Below are 14178 nucleotides of genomic sequence, written 5' to 3' on the forward strand. Positions count from 1 at the left end.
GCTAGCCTAGGACGGACCACGGTTCGATCCCCCGGTGTCCCATATGGTCCCCCAAGCCAGGAGCAACTTCTGAGCGCATAGCCAGGAGTAACCCCTGAGCGTCACAGGGTGTGGCCCAAAAACCAAAAAAAAAAAAAAAAAAAAAGTTTAAGTTGTTTTTTTTTTTTGGGGGGGGGGGGCCGGAGAGATAGCACAGCGGCGTTTGCCTTGCAAGCAGCTGATCCAGGACCAAAGGTGGTTGGTTCGAATCCCGGTGCCAGGAGCTATTTCTGAGCAGACAGCCAGGAGTAACCCCTGAGCACCGCCCGGTGTAGCCCAAAAACCAAAAAAAAAAAAAAAAAAAGAACCTACCACCAAGTGTGACCCAAAAGTCTGAAGGCCTGGATTGTGGTTCATGTAAATAGTTCATGATAAAGTTCATGTCTAACATGCATGACAGCCTTCTCCATCTCTAGCCCGGAAAAAAAAAAGTTATCTGAACTTGAATTTGTTCCTTACCTGGTTTAAACCTCTCCCAAAGGTTTAGAAAACCCAGAACAATAGTACAGCATGTAGAATGCTAGCCTTGCAGGTAGGCCAACCCAGATTCTATTCCCAGCCACAAAACAAAATCTAGCACCTACTGACTATATTATTTTTCCAGCCTCTATACTAGTATATTAAAAAAACTCTCTTAAGTGTATTTACTTTTGATGGCACTGGGAGTTAAACTCAATCTCACACACAGGAAAGCAAATGCTCTACTGTTGAGCTACATCCCTTACCCCATAAACTTTTGTTTTGGTTTTTTTTTTGAGCCACACCCAGTAGTGTCAGGGATTTAGTTCAGAGACCCCCAGCACCCCATATTGACCCCTGGGCTCAATCCTAGGCTAGGTATTTATAAGGCACACATCTTACCCTTTGTACTATTGCTCTGGTCTTCAATATTTTTGCTTGCTTGTTCTAAACCCATAACTGGCCATACTCAGGGCCTATCCCAGCACAGTGCTTGAGGGTTGTCACAGCAAGAAAAGATCATGTGGTACTGGTCACTAAAATTGGGCCTCCTACAAGCAAACCTTGCTCTGAGCCTGTTGAGCTATCTCTATGACCCAACAATCCTTTTTCTCAAGTAAATTTTGTTTTTATTGGGTCACATATGGCAATGCTCAGGGATTACTTCTGTCAAACTTGGGGACATTTGTGATGTTGGAGACTGAACCTAGATTGGCTGCATGACAGACAAGTGTTCTACATACTATACATCTCTCCATCTCTGTTTTTTTTTTTTTAAAGAATCTTTACTTTGGGGGCTGGAGTGATAGCATAGTGGTAGGGCATTTACCTTAGCATGTGGCGGACCCAGGACAGATCCAGGTTCAATCCCTGGCATCCCATATGGTCATCCGAGCCTTCCAGGAGCGAGTTCTGAGCATAGAGTCAGGAATAACCCCTGAGCACTGCCAGGCACAGCCTCCAAAAAAGAATTTTTTACTTTGGACCAACGAGATAGTACAAGGCTTAAGCCTTGTCTTAGTTGACCTCAGTCATATCCCTACACCCCATAAGGTCCACTGAGCATCACTAGCTGTAATGCCTGAGCACAGAGCCAGGAGTAAGCCTTGAACACACACACACACAAAAAAAAATAAATAAAAAATAAAAATAAAATACAAAAGAATCCTTACTTTTCTCAGTATAAAAACTTAAATTACATTTAGAATATTAAAATTTTTAGGGCCCAGGGGCCAGAGAAATAATACAATAGATAAAGTGCTTGCCTTGTCTGTAGCAAATATGCTCCATCTACCACTGCATATGGTCTTCAAAGTACTGCCAGAGTGATCCCTAAACTCTATGCCAGGAGTAAGCCCTAAGCACAACAGAATGTGGCCCAAAACAAAAATCACAAACAAAAGTGTACAAGCCTTAATCATGGGAAAAGCAGTTCAATGAAGGATCTAGGTTCACAGCTGGCCTGGGTTCTGATTACAGCATCCATATAGTCCTCTAAGCATACCAGGAATAATTTCTTTTTTTTTTTTTAGGAGTAATTTCTGAGCATAGAGCCAGGAGTTAACTCCTGAGTGCCTCTGGGTGTGGCCCCAAAACAAAACAAAACAAAACAACAAAAAAAGAAATTCTGTATACCATATACATATACCAAAATATATACCATATACATATACCAAAATTGCTTAAATTTGGGGGGGGCCACACCCATTTGGTGCTCAGGGGTTACTCCTGGTTAAGCATTCAGAAATCGCCCCTGGCTGGGAGGGACCAGATGGGACACTCTGGGATCAAACAGAGGTCCTTCCTTGGCTAGCGCTTGCAAGGCCGACACCTTACCTCTAGCACCACCTCACCGGCCCCAAAATTGCTTAAATTTGTTCTTTTGGGAAGTAATACCTGGCAGTGCTCAGGGGACCATATAGGATGCTGGGAATTGAAACTGAATTGGCTGCAAGCAAGGCAAATGCCCTACCCACTATACTATCACTCTGTCCTCTTGGAAAAGATCTTTTTCTTTTTGGGTCATACCCAGCAGTGTTCAAGGATTACTCCTCGCTCTGCGATCAGAAATCACCCCAGCAGGCTAGGGGGACCATATGGGATGCTGGGAATTGAACCGGGGTCTGTTCTGTGAGGCCACTAGCAAGGCGTTTGCCTTCCATGCAAGAAGGACAGTGGTTCGAATCCTGGTATCCCATATGGTCCCCCGTGCCTGCCAGGGGCGATTTCTGAGCATAGAGCCAGGGGCGATTTCTGAGCATAGAGCCAGGAGTAACCCCTGAGCGTACTGGATGTGACCAAAAAAAAAAACGAAACAAAAAGAACTTTTTCTTTTGTTTGTTTTGGGTTACCTGTTTAATCCCATATCATAAAAAGTACAAATACTTTAGAGATTAACACTTTTTTCTTTTGTGCAGTGCCAGGGATCAACCCTGAGCCTCACACATTCAAGGCAAGTGATCTACTGCTCAGTCACATTCCTGGCCCAACAAGTTTTAAATTATTCCTTAAGTGACCTATATTTTCCGATGAAACAACATAACTCAGCGCCGTACTAATCAGAAAGTTTATAAATGAACTATTAAATCTGCTAACTTATTACGTCCTTTGTTGTATTATAATTAAGAAAATTTAGCATTTTTCCTATGTTGTATTACTTTTCATTCTGAATTACAAAGTTCTAAAAAGGTAGATAATCAAGAGCTTGAGAGAGGCAGTGAAATACAGAAATAAACAAACACTTCCCTGCTGAGAAAATATTCACCTCACCAAAAATACAGTGAGTGATTTGACACTTATCCACCCCCCTTTTGGTCAGCTATAAGGTTCTTTTTTTTTTTTTTTTTTTTTTGTTTTGTTTTTGGGCCACACCCAGCGGTGCTCAGGGGTTACTCCTGGCTGTCTGCTCAGAAATAGCTCCTGGCAGGCACGGGGGACCATATGGGACACCGGGATTCGAACCAACCACCTTTGGTCCTGGATCAGCCGTTTGCAAGGCAAACGCCGCTGTGCTATCTCTCCGGGCCCAGCTATAAGGCTCTTTCTGGCCACATTGCTTCTCACATCCACTCTTGCTTTTTTTTTTTTTTTTTTTGGTTTTTGGGCCATACCCGGTGGTACTCAGGGATTACTCCTGGCTGTCTGTTCAGAAACAGCTCCTGGCAGGCACAGGGGACCATATGGGACACCGGGATTCGAACCAACCACCTTTGGTCCTGGATCGGCTGCTTGCAAGGCAAACACTGCTGTGCTATCTCTCTTGCGTCTTAATTTATATGAAGAATCATCTTGTCTTAAATGGCTACATTTTAGGAGTTTAAAATCCAAGAATCAGGTTCCTATCTCTCCTAAAAATGTTCTAAGCTTCCTGTCCTGCTCTGCTGCATATACAATGTTCCTCTGCCAAAGTCTTAGCTCATTTCCTCCTGCCCGCCCTGATATGGCACACCGCAATAATGCCCTCTCCTTTCCTATTTCAGACTTTACTGCCTGCCTAGAATGTCCTATCTTCCCTGCCCACTGGCAAGGGCCCAGCAGGCAGGGACCCTGCTGGAGGCCTTTATTGACAATACCTGCATCCGGTCTATCAACTCTTAGAACAAGCTGTACCTCCATTACTTACATTACTCCAGTACTTCTACAATTCTAAACACACCACTTGAGCCATTTGTACACACACACACACATACACACACACACACACACACACACAACCATTTGTACACACACACGCACACACACACACACGCACAGCCATTTGTACATACACACACACACACACACACACACAGAGCCAGGGGTGGGTGAGGGAAATCACACCTGGTGATGCTCAGGGATTACTCCCAACTCTGCTTGGAGGACCATGTGATACAAGACTGAATTGCTTTAACTCTTGTACTGTCTCTCTTGCCCACATCCTAGCAGCATTTAAGTGGTATGTAACTATGAGCATCATCAGAGATACAAGGAAATAAGATACTACATTCTACTTTAATTACTTTGTATACTTTAATGTTTTCCACTAGGCTATGATCTCCCAGAGGGCAGAGGCTACATCTGACATAACCATCTCTAACTAGCATATCTAGGGACAAAAAATGTACATATTTGACAAATACCATTAAAAATTAGCACTTAGGGTGCCAAAGCAATGGAGTAAGCAAGAAGGCATCTGCCTTGCCCATGCTAGCCTAGAAAGGACCGAGGTTCGATTCCCCCCACACTCCGTGGCCCATATGGTCCCCCAAGCGATGTCTCAGGAGTAACCCAGGGTGTGGCCCAAAAAAGAAAGAAAAGAAAACTGCAGGTGACCAGTTTTCACTTTGAAATAGTTCAGTGTTCAATCCCCAGCACAGTAAAGAGCAGAGCTAAGAGTTGCCCTCTGCCCCCTCCAATACCACTGGGTATGGCCAAAAATCTTTAAATACAATATGGGGCTAGAGGGGCCGGAGAGATAGCATGGAGGTAAAGCATTTGCCTTGCATGCAGAAGGACAGTGGTTCGAATCCCGACATCCCATATGGTTCCCTGAGCCAGCCAGGAGCGATTTCTGAGTGTAGGGCCAGGAGTAACCCCTGAGAGCTGCTGGGTGTGACCAAAAACTAAAAATAAATAAAAATTTAAAAATATATAATAAGGGGCCGGGCGGTGGCGCTGGAGCTAAGGTGCCTGCCTTGCCTGCGCACGGACCGCGGTTCGATCCCCCGGCGTCCCATATGGTCCCCCAAGAAGCCAGGAGCAACTTCTGAGCGCATAGCCAGGAGTAACCCCTAAGCGTCACAGGGTGTGGCCCAAAAACCAAAAAAAAAAAAAAAAATATATATATAATAAAATAAAATATGGGGCTAGAGAGAGAGCACAGAGGTAGGGCGTTCGTTTTGTACACTGCGAACTAGGACAGACCCAGGTTCCATTTCCAGCATCCCATATGGTCCCCTGCACCTGCCAGGAGCAATTTCTGAGTGCAGAGCCAGGAGTAACCCCTGAGCGCTGCCAGGTGTGGCCCCCCCCCCAAAAAAAAAAAACAATTTTTAAATAAAATAAAACAGGGATGGAATGATACTCCAGAGATTAATGAACAGCACCCAAGTAGTTCAATCCCCAATGCCACTTGATCCACTGAAATTTCTGACTGAGTATGCACACAACACACCCCAGCAGTGAAATTTCTGGCTGAGTATACACACACACACACAGAGCCAGTAAAATAGCTCAATGATATACAGCATGTGCAATATAGGGAACCCAGATATTGCCTCACCCCTGGAAATGCCATGACTAACTCACTCCAGGACACTAAATGAGTGGCCTATGAGCACCACCAGTTGTGGCCTAAAAACAAACAAACAAAAAAAAAGAATTCACAAGTAGGGGTCAAGGATATGATTCAATTGGTAGAGAATACACACTGACGGGCCCGGAGAGATAGCACAGCAGCGTTTGCCTTGCAAGCAGCCGATCCAGGACCAAAGGTGGTTGGTTCAAATCCCGGTGTCCCATATGATCCCCCGTGCCTGCCAGGAGCTATTTCTGAGCAGACAGCCAGGAGTAACCCCTGAGCACTGCCGGTTATGGCCCAAAAACCAAAAAAAAAAAAAAAAAAAAAGAAGAGAGAGAATACACAAAGTCCAGTTAGATACCAGGCACTACCAGGAGACACCAATCTGCCTGAGCACCAGAGTATGTGGGCTTCACAATTAAAAAAAATAATAACCACAAATAGACAAGAGAATAAAAGCGGGCCCGGAGAGATAGCACAGCAGCGTTTGCCTTGCAAGCAGCCAATCCAGGACCAAAGGTGGTTGGTTCGAATCCCGGTGTCCCATATGGTCCCCCGTGCCTGCCAGGAGCTATTTCTGAGCAGACAGCCAGGAGTAACCCTGAGCACCGCCGGGTGTGGCCCAAAAAACAAAAAACAAACAAACAAAAAAATTCCCCCAAATATTTGGGCCGGGCGGTGGCGCTGGAGGTAAGGTGCCTGCCTTACCTGCGCTAGCCTAGGACGGACCGCGGTTCGATCCCCCGGCGTCCCATATGGTCCCCCAAGCCAGGAGCGACTTCTGAGCGCATAGCCAGGAGTAACCCCTGGGCGTTACCGGGTGTGGCCCAAAAACAAAAAAAACAAAAAAACAAAAAAACAAAAAAAAAAAAGAGAATAAAAGCAAAGAAGGACAGGAAATTGTCTTCACAACTGGACAAATCTCTACTGGAAATTTTATAATAACATGAATGGCATTTAAGAACTTGTTTAAACTGATGGAAATTTCCAGTAGAGAAAAAGAATGCATTTATCTTTTTTTTAAGTCCAATTATATTTTATTTTATTTTATTTTATTATTTTTTGGTTTTTGGGTCACACCCAACAGCACTCCAGGGTTACTCTTGGCTCTACACTCAGGAAATCGCTCCTGACAGGCTCGGGGGACCATATGGGATGCCGGGATTCAAATCACCATCCTTCTGCGTGCAAGGCAAACACCTTACCTCCATGCTATCTTTCTAGCCCCAAGTCCAATTATTTTAAATAAGGTGGTTATTAAAATAAGATGGCTGGAGCCAGCGAGGTGGCGGCACTAAAGGTAAGGTGTCTGCCTTGCAAGCTCTAGCCAAGGCAATTCGATCAAGCGTGGTTCGATCCCCCAGCGTCCCATATGGTCCCCCTAAGCCACGGGCAATTTCTGAGCGCTTAGTAACCCCTGAGCATCAAATGGGTATGGCCCAAAAAACAAAAACAAAAAAATGAGATGTTTAAGGACTGGAGCAATAATATAGCAGGGAGAGAGCTTGTCTTTCATGAAGCCAACTGAATTCAACCCCTGGCGTCCTACATAGAGATGGTTCCTCGAGCTCTCCAGGAGTAATTCCTGAGTGCAGAGTTTGAGATAGATACCTGAGCATCATTGGTTGTAGCAAAATAAATAAATAATATATATGGCTAGATCAGCAGTACCAATAAAATTTTCTTTTTTGTATTATCAAGGATCAACCCATTTTGCAAATTGAAAAACATTTCGCATTTCTATTGTATCTTCCATGCAGCAGTCAAAAACAGGAAGAAAATTCATTCATTCTATAAATGAACTATGACCATGACAACAGAAATTAATGCTTTTGGAACCAGCGTGATAGCACAGTGGTAGGGTGTTTGCCCACGCAACTGACCCGATACGAAACCCAGTTCAAGTCCTAGCATCCCATATGGTCCCCCGAGCCTGGCAGGAGTGATTTCTGAGTGCAGAGTCAGGAGAAACCCCTGAGCACCACCTGGTGTGGCTCAAAAACAAAAACAAAAACAAAAACAAAAAAAAAAAGAGAGAGAGAGAAAGAAAAGAAATGTGTGGTATTTATACTGATCATCTAAGGTACAAAAGTTTTCTACATTTCATCCCAATATAGGCTAGTTTTAGGAGCAATAGAGCAATAGGTAGGGCACTTGCCTTGCATGTGGCCAACCCACATTTGATTTCCAATATCCCATAAGGTCCCTTAATCCAAATTTGATTTCCAGCACCTCATAAAGTCCCCTAATCCTTGAGCATAGAGCCAGGAGTAAGTTTTGAACACCACTGTGTGTGACCAACCAATAAAGCACCCAAAAAAAGGATAGTTTTAAAGAGTATGTAAGCATTAATTTCTTTGTTGTGTGTGTGTTTTTGTTTTTTGGGGTTTCATCCAGCAGCACTCAGGGGTTACTCCTGGCTCTGCACTCAAAAAGCACTCCTAGCAGGTTTGGGGGACCATATGTGATTCCGGGAATCGAACCATCCTGGGTTGGCTGCATGCAAGGCAAACGCCCAACTGCTGTGTTATCTCTCTGGTCCCAAAAGCATTCATTTCTGTTGTCATGCTCATAGTTCGTTTATAGGATGAATGATGAATTTTCTTTTGTTTTCTGGATTTTGTTTTGGTTTGGTTTGGTTTGGTTTTTGGGCCACACCGGTAACACTCAGGAGTTACTCCTGGCCTTGTGCTCAGAAACTACTTCAAGTGAGCTCAGGGGATACAATATGGGATGCCAAGAATCAAATCTAGGTAGGCCGAGTACAAGGCAAATGGCCACTGTGCTATTACTTTGGTCCCCCCAAATAACACACATTTCTTTTTTTTTTTTTTTTTTGGTTTTTGGGCCACACCCGGCATTGCTCAGGGGTTACTCCTGGCTGTCTGCTCAGAAATAGCTCCTGGCAGGCACGGGGGACCATATGGGACACCGGGATTCGAACCAACCACCTTTGGTCCTGGATTGGCTGCTTGCAAGGCAAACGCCACTGTGCTATCTCTCCGGGCCCCCAAATAACACACATTTCTTTCAAGAAAAAATGAGCCTTGGGCTGGAGCAATAGTACAGTGAATAAGGTGTTTGCCCGTGCATGTAGTCAGCCTGAGTTTGATCCCCAGCATCCCACATGGTTCCCAGGACCCACCAGGAGTGATCCCTAAGCACAGAGCCAGAAGTAAGCTTTGAGGACTCCAAGTGTAACCGCGCACACATACAAAATAACCTCTAAAAAATAATGAGCTTTAGGGGCAGGAGCAATAGCCCAGTGGTAGGGTATTTGCCTTGCAAGCGGCTGACCTAGGTTCAATCCTCTTTCCACCTCCCCACATCCCATATGGTCCCCCCAAGCCAGGAGCTATTTCTGAGCGCATAGCCAGGAGTAACCCCTGAGCATCATCGGGTGTGGCCCAAAAAGCAAAAAAATAAAAAATCAGCTTTATGGTCCAAGAATGTCCTAGAAGTACCAAGAAACTGGAGTAAAAAGTTTAAAATAATGTGGCACAGTATATTTCCAGGAAAAATAAAGTTAAACTTCCTCACAAGACAGAAACTGAAGACAACTATGGCTCATCTCACCCATTCTTACAGAATAATTTATTCTCCTTATCTGTGAATCTTCAAGAATCTAGAACAGCCACTCCCTCCCTACCTTTGCTCAGTTGAAAGACAAAATCACACTGATTTCTAAAAGGCCTCGCCATTTCAAGCACTCAATCCTCAAAGCTGCAAAGCTGAAGCATCTGTCTGTTCTTTTAAGAGGAGATTCTACACACACACACACACACACACACACACACACACACACACACACACAAACTCAAAAGCTGTACCTATAGTCATATTCTCCCTCTGAAAGCACACAGTTTACTTTGTCTTGTTGCTTTATCTACCTAAATAAGAGCAACAACAAAGCCTCAGAAGTGCTGCTTCAGCCTCCCAGAAAAGGATCTCTTGCGGTCTTCTAGAGCTGTGCCAGCCTTTCTCTGAGAAGCCCTCCACTGTGGACCAGCTGGATGACAAAAGTGGAGCTGAAAAGCTGCTGTATGCTTACTTGCTCTCCAAAACAAACATGAAGGGCACAAGGGAAAGCAACCAGAGACTTCAGCAAAGGAAAACTTCCACATTAAAAAAATAATAATAATAATAAATTGGACCCTGGAAAAGAGAGAACTCAACTAGCAGGATTTGATCCTCAGCACCACCTGATCTCCAAAACATGCCAGGAGCAACAACCAAGAGAACAGAGCAAAGAGTAGATCCTGAGCACTAGAGGATGTGACCCCAAAGCAAAAAAAAAAAAATCACAAAAATGACAAATTGTATTTGTTCATCCATTCACTGGGCAGCTCTCCCAGCCTGCTCTCAAACACGCATTCTCAGGCAGTAATAAAGCACATTAATACCAACTGGATTAGAAGCGATCTGAGCCAGTCCTGACCAGAAACCCTTTAACACTCTTGACCCTCCATTCAAGAATTCCTTCTCCAGAGTCAGGAAGGATACACCACTTGTACAAAAAAAAGCCTGAGAGGATGCTATTTTTCCGATGGGCTCATCTGTCCCATCACAGAACAACAAACCGGTTGGTTCATTTTTACCCAGGATCTGGTCTGCCCTGCGTCGTGATGTTCTGAGAAAGAATATGCTTTTGCCTTGACAAAGACATCAAGTCATAACCATAAATGACGGTCAGATCTGAAAAATCCATGAGGTGCATAGAGAGTGAACATGGGCAAGAGGACTTGAAAGGTGCAATTTTCAGCAACGACCTCAATCACAGGCATAGGATGCTCAGCTGCAGCCCCCCAAAACGTTGGCTCTCCTAGGGTGCTGAAAGGTGAGGTGAGACCTGCTCAAGGTTATCCATTAGCTTCATCAATCACAGACTATTGGGGGGTGGGGTATACCCGGGGAACCTGGGGGACACGCAGTCCTTTTTTTTGGGGGGGGGGGGCTTTTGAGCAGATCTCCTGATTCCAATCCTTTTAGCCGGGACCGTCCATCAACCCTGGGAAAACTGCTCTTCCCCTGCTGGGAGGCAGGAGGCCCCGTCCAGCTCCAGGGGGGGCCCCTTTCGGCCCCCCCAATCCAGGACCATTCGCTGCAAGAAGTAGAAAGCTCTAGGGCCTAAGGGGAAGGGATTGATGTGCAAAGGGGGAGCGCGGGGAGCACTGCCCCTTGCAGTGTCCCTTGCAGTGCACTCTGCAGAGCGCACCCCCTTTTCTCCGCCGGGTTCCCCAGTCCTCAGGCCGGCGATTTTTGGGACACCCGAGCCCCCCACTTGGCCCTCCCCCACGCCCCTTGACTCGGCCAGGCAGAACTCACCCCCCGAATCACAGCACCCAGCCGCCGGGCCAAGCCACCCCTCTTCCCGACAGCCGCCTATCCCAGCCCTCCCGCCATCACTTACTGTCGGGGACTGGGCCCGGCCCTCATGGCTGCTCCCTGGTCGCCCGCCACCGCCACCGCCGCTCCACGCCCCGGCCCCTCGGTCGCCGCCGCCACCGCCGCCGCCGTCGGGACTAGCCGGGAGCCGCGCCTGCGCCTGCGCAGCTCCGAGTGCCGGGGCCTCCCGGACCGTCTGCGCCTGCGCAGCCCGCCCCGGGGGCGTCTTCCTCAGTGCCTGATACGCTGGCTCCCACCCCATCCTGGGTCGCAGGTGGACATGGCCGCTGGCCTAGTGAACTTGCCAGGCTGAAAGAAAGGCTTCTGGAGAAGTCGGGCCCTGCGCCATTTATTCAACATTTTGGACCACGATGCTCTTTTTTTTTGAGGAGCTCTAGATTTATTTTGGTTAGCACTTCCATTAATTCTGGATCCCACTTACACAGAAAGGTTTTCTAAGTTCAAGGGCCCTGTAGGACCGCCCAGAATAAATATGGAATTCCTAGAAGAAGACCATCATCACTTGTAGAGGAGATGGCTCAAAAGACTGGAATGCATGCTTTGGACGCGAGAGTCCCAACTTGGATTCCAATACTGCATAGTTAATGAGCCTGCCAGGAAGCCACTCCAGATCCAAAGTCCTATGCTGGAAGTAACCCCTGAACCCCAATGGGTATTCCCCCCACCAATAAAAAACTATGGCATTGGTACTTGGCTAATAGGTGTGGTGTGGTGACATATACTTAGAAGAGGCGTGAAACATGTTAACATGGTTTACAGAATTTGTAAACCAAAATTGACTTAATAAAAAAGAAAATAAAGATGTTCACATCCAGGTTGCATTGGGAGTAATTGTGTCAGAGACTACACTGACATCTCAGGATGCACTATAAGTAGGAGGAGTTCAGAAGTCCTGAGAACCTTGTTAAGTTGGTGATAGGATCTAGACTGCACTGAAACACTGCTAAGTTTCCTTTGTACATCAGACAAGTACAGCTTATTGGATAAAACGCCACAGGTGGGGACCCTGTGGCGTATGAGTGATATAGTACACAGCTTTGCACAGGCAACTCAGGTTCAATCTCTTGCACCCCATAGGTTCTCCTGAGCACCACTGGGTGTGATCCCTGAGCGTAGAGCCAAGAGTCATCCCTGAGTATTTCCAGGTGTAGCCCAAAATTTAAATTTAATTTAAAAAATGAATTCAGAGAGGAACCCATATCCAGAGATGTTCAGGACTGACTCCTGATTCTTTTTTTTTTTGGGGGGGGGGGCGGGAGGTCACACCCGGCAGCACTCAGAAATTACTCCTGGTTCCGTTCTCAGAAATCTCTCCTGGGGGACCAGAAAGATAGCATGGAGGTAGAGCATTTGCCTTGCGGACGATGGTTCGAATCCGGCATCTCATATGGTCCCCTGAGCCTGCCAGGAGCGATTTCTGAGCATAGAGCCAGGAGTAACCCCTGAGCACTGCCCCAGGTGTGACCCCCCCAAAAAAAAATCCTGGTGGGGCCGGATACATAGCACAACAGTAGGGCATTTGCCTTGCACACAGCCAATCCGGGACAGACAGTGGTTCAAATCCCAGCATTCCATATGGTCCCCCGTGTGATTTCTGAGTACAGAGCCAGGAGTAACCCCTGAGCACTGCCAAGCATGACCCAAAAACCAAAAAAGAAAGTAAAAAAGAAAAAAATCTCTCCTGGCAGACTCAGGGGATCATATAGGATACCAGAAATCAAACCAGGGTCCTTTCAGGGTTGGCCGAATTTAAGGCAAATGCCCTACCACTGTGCTATCTCTCCAGCACCTCACTCCTGATTCTGTACTCAGACATCACTATTGGCAGAGCTCAGGAAATCATATGTGGTGCCAAGAATCAAACCCTGGTCAGCCACATGCAAAGTAAGACTGTGCTATCTCTCTATTAAAAAAAAAAAAGGGGCCGGGCAGTGGCGCTCGAGGTAAGGTGCCTGCCTTACCTGCGCTAGCCTAGGAGACGGACCGCGGTTCGATCCCCCGGCGTCCCATATGGTCCCCCAAGCCAGGAGCGACTTCTGAGCGCATAGCCAGGAGTAACCCCTGAGCGTCACCGGGTGTGGCCCAAAAACCAAAAAAAAAAAAAAAAAAAAAAAAAAAAAAAAAACAAGAATGGGCCTTGCGTAGGGCCAGAAAAATAGTTCAGAAAGGATTCTTTTTTGTGTGTGTGTGTGTGGTTTTTGGGTCACACCCGGCAGTGCTCAGGGGTTATTTCTGGCTCCAGGCTCAGAAATTGCTCCTGGCAGGCACAGGGGACCATATGAGGTGCCGGGATTTGAACCGATGACCTCCTGCATGAAAGGCAAACGCCTTACCTCCATGCTATCTCTCCGGCCCCTCAGAAAGGATTCTTGCATTGCATTTAGTCAATTTGGGTTCGATACCAAGAAGTCAGCCCTAAGCAATACTGGGCGTGGACCCCACAATAACAAAAGTAGTTTTACTCTTGGAATGACAGCACATTTGACTCTATAGAATTGCAGTGCCTAAAAAGAGGAAGAATTATATCAACATTGTGTTCTCATAGATGAATGACTAAAAAACCATAGCTAACTCTGAAGCATCTGGTATTGCGTTTTTTTTTTTTTTGGTTTTTTTTTTTTTTTTTTGGTTTTTGGGTCACACCCGGTGACGCTCAAGGGTTACTCCTGGCTATGCGCTCAGAAGTCGCTCCTGGCTTGGGGGACCATATGGGACGCCGGGGGATCGAACCGCGGTCCATCCAAGGCTAGCGCAGGCAAGGCAGGCACCTTACCTCTAGCGCCACCGCCCGGCCCCTGGTATTGCGTTTTAATTATACCACTACATGCAGCTCTTGCAGAGACCTGCTGAAGTCTGTACAATGTCACCAAATCTTTTTTTGTTTTTGTTTTTGGGCCACACCCGGCGTTGCTCAGGGGTTACTCCTGGCTGTCTGCTCAGAAATAGCTCTTGGCAGGCATGGGGGACCATATGGGACACCGGGATTCGAACCAACC

The 14178-nt window shown here is 46.4% G+C and overlaps 2 protein-coding genes across 2 annotated transcripts in view; one reads left to right on the forward strand and one right to left on the reverse strand.

Moving 5' to 3' along the window:
* FAM222B (family with sequence similarity 222 member B) overlaps positions 1 to 11287 on the reverse strand; it is an 82966-nt gene extending 71679 nt beyond the window's left edge. The window contains exon 1 of the mRNA XM_049771733.1: positions 11187 to 11287. The gene's annotated coding sequence lies outside the window, so the exon portion shown is untranslated. The remainder of the gene's footprint in view (positions 1 to 11186) is intronic.
* RPL23A (ribosomal protein L23a) overlaps positions 1 to 14178 on the forward strand; it is a 130740-nt gene that overhangs the window by 106760 nt on the left and 9802 nt on the right. The gene's annotated exons all lie outside the window — the stretch shown is intronic.

The sequence above is a fragment of the Suncus etruscus genome, chromosome 1 (genome assembly GCF_024139225.1).
Source record: "Suncus etruscus isolate mSunEtr1 chromosome 1, mSunEtr1.pri.cur, whole genome shotgun sequence".
Classification (NCBI taxonomy): domain Eukaryota; kingdom Metazoa; phylum Chordata; class Mammalia; order Eulipotyphla; family Soricidae; genus Suncus; species Suncus etruscus.